Below are 8,116 nucleotides of genomic sequence, written 5' to 3'. Positions count from 1 at the left end.
ACACACACACACACACACACACACACACACACACACACACACACACAGAATCTCTCACTTTCTCTCACATACATATGGTGTGAAATGTTTGCAACTAAACTCCAGTCCCTATGTAACTTCCAAGCTTTTTATGTTTCATTACAAAGTCCAAAGTCATCTTGGGTTCATCAGAAGCTGCACAAAATTTTGCCAAAATACCTAGGCCCAGATCTGATCAATTCTGGCCCAGTTTTATTGTTTCCATCACACTTTAAAAAACTCCCCGTTTTTCATGATCTGGATGGCAAACCAAATACAATTCCTCAGTTTCAAGCAGGGCCGGCTCCAGCATTTCTGCCGCCCCAAGCAAAAAAAAAAGAAAAGCCGCGATCGGCGGCGGCAATTGGGAAAAAAAAAAAAGCCGCTATCGGCGGCGGCAGTTCAGTGGCAGGTCCTTCGCTCCTAGAGGGAGTGAGGGACCTGCTGCCCCCGAATTGCCTCAGGTGCCGCCCCTCTCCCTTGGCCGCCCCAAGCACCTGCTTGTTAAGCTGGTGCCTGGAGCCGGCCCTGGTTTCAAGTGGATTCCACCTGGATTTGTACCCAAAACTCAAGAAAAACTCTGGGACTGCCAATCCATAGAACCTGCAACCAACGAGGAACTACATATGAGGACATGATTTCCCCTTCACTCTATGCTCCTCAAAGAGTTGCACCTAACTTTGAAGGTGAGAAACAGGCCAACAGGTTTCCTGTGTTACTCTCATGACAAGTTTGCCTGAGAATAAAGAGAGAACTTTGATTTCATTCCCTGCAGAGCATATACCCAACTTTACAGGCCATTTTAGAGAACATAGTGGAGGCATCTATTATGTTTTAGAAAAAAGAGGCAGAGTAGCATGGCTCCAGAACCGCTAAACACAGAGATCTACACAGTTGTATATTGGCATAGCCTAGAGCTGTCTGATTCAGTCCCAATGGTTCAGCTGTTAAAGGTCTTGCTACATTTCTCTGTCAATGTACTTGTGAAGCTAAGTCAGACAGTTTTCAACACATTTGTTTAGCTCGTGTGCAATAATAGAAATTCAGAGAACTATTTCGAAGTTGAGGCCATGGACACGTAACCAGCCACTGGGGTTAAAACTCCTTTTCAAAAAAACTACTGGGGCCTGTCCTCTGCAAGCCAGTGTGGGTGGAATAGCAGATGCTCATTGCAATCTCCATTGTGATCTGCCATCTAAAGGGATGTGTATATAAGTCATTGCAACAGCAGGATACTGAGGGCTAAAAGAAAACCAGGATTCTACCTCCCTTTATCTACATTATTAGTAGGGGTATTTATTATTGTACAGTACCCAGAAGTGCTTGACAGAAAAAAGGAAAGACGCGGTCACTGTAGGAAAGACCACAATATATTTGTAGGCTTTTGGGGTTAGGCACAGTCTCCTATTATGTGCCTGTATGGTGCCTAATCTCGCTTGGGGCCTTTAAACTCTACCCTAATATAAAAAGTAGAAATGCTGAACTGCAGGGAAGGAAAGAAGGATTTTAGCCACAGTACTATGCTCATAAAGTTAATCCGTTGAAGCATCTGCACATCATGAGGGTTCATAAGAACATAAGAATGACCATACTGGGTCAGACTAGTGGTCCGTCTAGCCCAGCATCTAGTCTTCCAACAGTGACCCGTGGCAGATGCTTCAGAGGGAATACACAGAATAGGGCAATTATTGAGTGATCCATCCCTTCTTATTCCAATTCCGGCTTCGGTCAGTTAGAGATTTAGGGACACCCAGAGCATGGAGTTGCATCTCTGACCATTTTGGCTAATAGCCATTGATGGGCCTATCCTCCATGAATTTATCTAATTCTTTTCTGAACCCTGTTATAATCTTGGTCTTCACAACAACCCCTGACAAAAGTTCCACAGGTTGACTATGCGTTGTGTGAGGAAGTACTTTGTTATGATTGTTTTAAACCTGCTGTCTATTAATTTCATTAGGTGACTCCTGGTTCTTGTGTTATGAGAAGGAGTAAATAACACTTCCTTATTCACTTCCTCCTAACCAGTCATGATTTTATAGGCCTCTATCATATCCCCTCTTAATCATCTCTTTCCTATGCTGAACAGGCCTCGTCTTTTTAACCTCTCCTCCTATGGAAGCTGTTCATGCCCCTAATCGTTTTTGTTGCCATTATCTTTTCCAATTCTAATACACCTCTACCTCAATATAACGCTGTCCTTGGGAGCCAAAATTTTTTACCGCGTTATAGGTGAAACCGTGTTATATTGAACTTGCTTTGATCCACCGGAGTGCGCAGCCCCCCCCCCCCCCCCGAGCACTGCTTTACTGCGTTATATCCAAATTCGTGTTATATCGGGTCACGTTATATCGAGGTAGCGGTATATATATTTTTTGAGTTGGGGTGACCAGAACGCAGTATTCAAGGTGTGGGTGTACCATGGATTTAGATAGTGACATTTATGATATTTTCTGTTTTACTATCTATCCCTTTCTTAGTGGTTCCTAACAGGTTGTTAGCTTTTTGACTGCCCCTGCACATTGAGCATATATGTTTTCAGAAAACTATTCCCAATGACTCCAAGATCTTTTTATTGAGTGGTGACAGTTAATTTAGACCCCCATCATTTTGTATGTATAGTTGGGATTATTTTTTCCAGTGTGCATTACTTTGTATTTACCTACACTGAATTTCATCTGCCATTTTATTGCCACATCACCCAGACTGGTGAGATCCCTTTGTAACTCTTCACAGTCAGCTTTGGACTTAATTATCTTAAGTAATTTAGTACCATCTGTAAAAATGCTCCCTCACAGTTTACCCTTTTTTCCAGATTGCTTATGAATATGTTGAACAGTACAGGTCCCAGTGCAGATCCTTGGCGGACCCTGCTATTAACCTCTTTCCACTGTGAAAACTGACCATTTATTCCTAGCCTTTGTTTCCTATCTTTGAACCAGTTACTGATCCATGAGAGTATCTTCCCTTTTATCCCATGTTTGCTTACATTGCTTAAGAGCTTTTTGGTGGGGGACTTTGTCAAAAGTTTTCTGAAAGTTTAAGTACACTGTGTCAATTGGATCACTCTTGTCCACATGCTTGGTGGCCTCCTCAAAGAATTCTCATAGATTGGTGAGGCATGATTTTTCTTTACAACAGCCAACTCTTCCCCAACATATATTGTTCATCTGTGTGTCTGATAATTTTGTTCTTTACTATAGTTTCAACCAATTTGCCTGGTTCTGAAATTAGGCTTACCAGCCTGAAATTGCCAGGATTGCCTCTCGAGCCTTCATGTGCCAGCAATGCCCTTCTGCCATGTACATTGGCCAAACCGGACAGTCTCTACGCAAAAGAATTAATGGACACAAATCTGACATCAGGAATCATAATACTCAAAAACCAGTAGGAGAACACTTTAACCTGTCTGGTCATTCAATGACAGACCTGCGGGTGGCAATTTTGCAACAGAAAAGCTTCAAAAACAGACTCCAACGAGAAACTGCTGAGCTAGAATTGATATGCAAACTAGATACAATCAATTTAGGCTTGAATAGGGACTGGGAATGGCTGAGCCATTACAAACATTGAATCTATCTCCCCTTGTAAGTATTCTCACACTTCTTATCAAACTGTCTGTACTGGGCTATCTTGATTATCACTTCAAAAGTTTTTTTCTCTTACTTAATTGGCCTCTCAGAGTTGGTAAGACAACTTCCACCTTTTCATGCTCTCTGTATGTGTGTATATATATCTCCTCAATATATGTTCCATTCTATGCATCTGAAGAAGTGGGCTGTAGCCCACGAAATCTTATGCTCAAATAAATTTGTTAGTCTCTAAGTTGCCACAAGTACTCCTGTTCTTTTTGCGGATACAGATTAACACGGCTGCTACTCTGAAACTTTTTAAAAATCAGCATTACACTAGCTATCCTCAAATCATCTGGTACAGAGGCTGATTTAAGTGGTAGTTTATATACCACATTTAGTAGTTCTGCAGTTTCATATATGAGTTCCTTTGTATCTTTTGGGTGGATATCATCTGGTTCTGGTGACTAATTACTGTTTAATTTATCAGTTTGTTCGAAAACCTCCTGTATGGACACCTCAATATGAGACAGTTCCTCCAATATGTACCTAAAAAGAATGGCCCAGTTGTGGGAAACTCCCTCTCATCCTCTGCAGTGAAGACCAATGCAAAGAATTAATTTAGCTTCTCTGCAATGGCCTTGTCTTCCTTTAGCATTTTGGTCATCCAGTGGACCTACTGATTGTTTGGCAGGCTTCCTGCTTCTTATGTACTTAATTTTTTGTTGTCGTTGCTGTTAGTTTTTGTGTCTTTTGCTAATTGCTCTTCAAATTATTTTTTGGCCTGCCTTATTTTACTTTTACACTTCATAGAATCATAGAAGATTAGGGTTGGAAGAGACCTCAGGAGGTCATCTAGTCCAACCCCCTCCTCAAAACAGGACCAACACCAACTAAATCATTCCAGCCAGGACTTTGTCAAGCCGGGCCTTAAAAACCTCTAAGGACGGAGATTCTGCCACCTCCCTACGTAACCCATTCAAGTGCTTCACCACTCTTCTAATGAAATAGTTTTTCATAATATCCAACCTAGACCTCCCCCACTGCAACTTGAGACCATTGCTTCTTGTTCTGTCATCTGCCACCACTGAGAACAGCCGAGCTCCATCCTCTTTGGAACCCCCCTTCAGGTAGTTGAAGGCTGCTATCAAATCCCCCCTCACTCTTCTCTCTGCAGGCTAAGTAAGCCCAGTTCCCTCGTCCTCTTCTCATAAGTCACTTGACCTGCATTATGTTCCTTTCTATTTTCCTCAATTATTAAAATATTCTTTTTTGCCTCTAATTACTTTTTACTCTGCTGGTTTTTTTGGTCCTCTTACTGTTTTCTGTTTGTTTGTTTTTAATTTTGAGTATACATTTAGTTTGAGCCTCTGTTGTGGTGCTTTCTATATAGTTTCCATGTAGTTTGCAGGCATTTCAATCTTATGACTGTTCCTTTTAATTTCTGTTTAAAGCTAATTAAATTTTGTGTAATCCCCATTTATGAAGTTAAATGCTACTGTGGTAGGTTTCTTCAGTATTCCTCCCTCCCCCCCCCAAAATAAACCATGTTAAATTTAATTACATTGTGGTCAATATTACTAAGCTGTTCAGCTATATTCACCTCTTGCACCAGATCCTAAGTGCTTCTCTTAGGAATAAATCAAGAATTGCCTCTCCCCTTGTGGGTTCCAGGACTAGCTGCTCCAAGGAGCAGTCATTAATGGTGTCTAGAAATTTTATCTCTGAATTTTGTCATGAGGTGACATGTACCCAGTCAATATGGGGATGAAATCCCCCATTATTATTGGGTTTTCTATTTTCATTGCCAGATATTTAAAGGTATGTTGGCATTACTCTGCTCAGCCTTGCAATGCCTAATTGACTTAGGAGCCTAAGTCACTTTTGAAAATGAAACTTAGGCACCGTATTCACTACCTTGTCCTGTATGCTATCCGGCCATTTCAGTTGTGAAATTACTTTTCTTACAGTCATGCTGTAATCATCAATGCTTCAGACAGGGCGGGCATGGAGCCATCTCCATGAAAGGAAATGCCGAGTGGACGCGATGGTCTTCTTTCTCTTCTGTCCCAGGGCAAGACTGTACGTGGCCCTGTGCCGGTGTGTGTTAGGGATGAGAAATTACAACCCCTTTACGCCCCTCTATGGGAGCCGGGGACAATCCTGGGGAAAATCCTAAGCACCAGAACTGGGAGTGTCACTGCCCATTCCCTTTACACTGGCTAGCAGAGCTGGCTTAGCACAGGGATAGCATCTGCTACGCTGCCCCCACACTCCTGGACACAGAATACCACTTTGTGCTGCCAAAGGGGCAGAGTTGTGAGGGGTATTTCTTTAGAAGCAAACTAACTGCTGTTGCCTCCTGAAGGACTTAGAAAATCAACATTCCGTCTACAAACAATTCTGCTTCCCCACATGATGCATTTTCTGGTTTTTCCCATCCCCCATTTATTATTTCTGAACATGTTCTAATCTCAGTTACTCCAGATTTGCCACAACCGGTGTAGTCCCATCGTTTCAGTTACCCCGGTGAAGCTGAGAAAAGAATCTGGACCAGGTCCCATTACAGCAGTTCATAAACTCCTGCAGCTCCCTCCTCATTTGAAGTCCTAATCCTGTTGTTTGTGACTGGAAATGATTGTGATGTTACGAACAAGAGGATTAAGATTTCAGGTGAGGATGAAGCAGCAGGAGAAGATGAAGCTTTGAAAACAAAGATTTTAGTTCTAAGCGGATACCTCTGGTAATTAAAAAGGGAACTAGCAAGACCCATATATGCCTGTCCTCACCCTAACTGCTTAGTTTGTGTTCTGTCCCTGGTCCCCTCCCTTCATTTGCTTTATTGTCTATTTAGACTGTGAGCTCTTTGGAGCAGGGTCTCCCTTGCTATGCACACGTACAGTGTCTGTCACAACAGGTCCATGATCCCAACTGGAGCCTTTGGCTGCTATGCAGTACAGATAAATAAATAATAAATATTTTAAATATCCCAAGTGCAGCTTCAGTCATGGGACACTGTTCAGTCTATTGCCATGCACCATCAAGGAGTAACTCTTGATGTTTAGCCTAACTTTTCCTATTACTCCCCTAGGAACCATGCAGAATTTCTTCTCTTCCACGAGGGCATTTACACCTTTCAAACCTGGTAGACTCTCATATCAGTGCCCCTTTCCCAGACCTTTAGTCACTCCTTATACAAGCTGCACTTTGTTAGCTGTTTTAATCTTCTGTAAGTCAGTTTTTTCAGTCAATGATGTTTCTCCTCATGCACGTTCAGACAACACCTCTTTGAGTGAGTCAGGGTACATACAGAGCCAGCCATTAAAGAATTCCTCATTTACCCCAAAGTAATTCCATTGGCTTCAGTATACCTACTTCTATTTTACATCCAGATGAGGAGAATTAGGCCTGTACTTCTCTGTAGTTTTAGTGCTTTGACAACCCTGGAGACTGATGATCTCTCTTTATCCTCAGAACAGGCACCTCTCCAGCGTGCATCATCTCCAACATGGAGGGAGTGCACTTAGTACGAGAAGGCAACTTATTCTCCATGCTTATTCAGTCCTTAGCCTCTTGCTGCACCTTAGTACAGGGATACAAATTAGTGCTTAGAGGTATCTTTTTGTGTTTGTGGGCTCCTGTCCACCAGAAAATGTATGGAGATCAACAATTGCACCTAAGTCACCAAAGAGCTGTCCTGGTAGTAACTTGAGTTCACTGTTGTTGATGAAAGGTTCCCTAGCTCCTTACCAACATCATCTGAACTAGCCAACTCCCAGACTATCGGACATCAGGGAGAGGACACACCCTCTACATTTGAGCATTGCCCACCATTGCTTCCCTACCATGACGCTTTCTGAAACCTACTGCAATGTGAGTGCTCACTGAATAGACCCATTGGGACAACTTGTTGCATTCTGATGGGCTTTGGCATTGGGGAATAGTGCTGGAAACGCCTTCAGTGATGTATTTTATTGGTGGGGAGAAGAGGAAGCAAAGCTTTAAAGGACCATCACTGTTCATCCTAAGGTATTCATGAAATAGTTACGTTATCAGTTAAAAGGCACTTAAAACATTGACTTGGTTTTATTCCAATGACTTCAGATGCACACCTTCAGGTATCTGGCCTACACAGGCAATTAATTTCTCTCTGGAATTTTGATTGCATGGATGTCCATAATACACTGACTTCACAAAAAATTGATTTCCACACAAAATTCCCTTCCTGCTTAAAACCGCTGCCTTCAAGCCACTGGCTGCCTGAATAAATGTACCGTTTTCCCTTGTGAATCTTCTGTGGAATGCACAATTGCAACTGCAAGTAAAAGATCCTGGAATACTGTGACTTGACTGCAGAAGCATTTTTTTAAGGGAAAGGGATCTGTATTGGGTAGCATGTTCTAAACTGTTGCAGCTCTGCAAGACGGGAGATAAGGCAATGCTTTGGACATTGATATCCTTTTGATTTTTGAAAGATGTCAGAGATCACGACTGCAGGGAACTAACAGGGTCAGGAGACTGGCAAT

At 42.3% G+C, this 8,116-nt stretch overlaps 1 protein-coding gene across 1 annotated transcript in view; it reads left to right on the top strand.

Moving 5' to 3' along the window:
* The window catches only part of PKHD1 (PKHD1 ciliary IPT domain containing fibrocystin/polyductin), a 323,564-nt gene that overhangs the window by 136,921 nt on the left and 178,527 nt on the right, over window positions 1-8,116 (top strand). The window lies entirely within an intron of this gene.

The sequence above is a fragment of the Terrapene carolina genome, unplaced genomic scaffold (assembly GCF_002925995.2).
Source record: "Terrapene carolina triunguis isolate 2854851 unplaced genomic scaffold, T_m_triunguis-2.0 Scaffold42, whole genome shotgun sequence".
NCBI classification, from domain to species: Eukaryota; Metazoa; Chordata; order Testudines; family Emydidae; genus Terrapene; species Terrapene triunguis.
The sequence above is the reverse complement of the archived record's forward strand: the minus strand, read 5'-3'. Positions and strand labels throughout refer to the sequence as shown.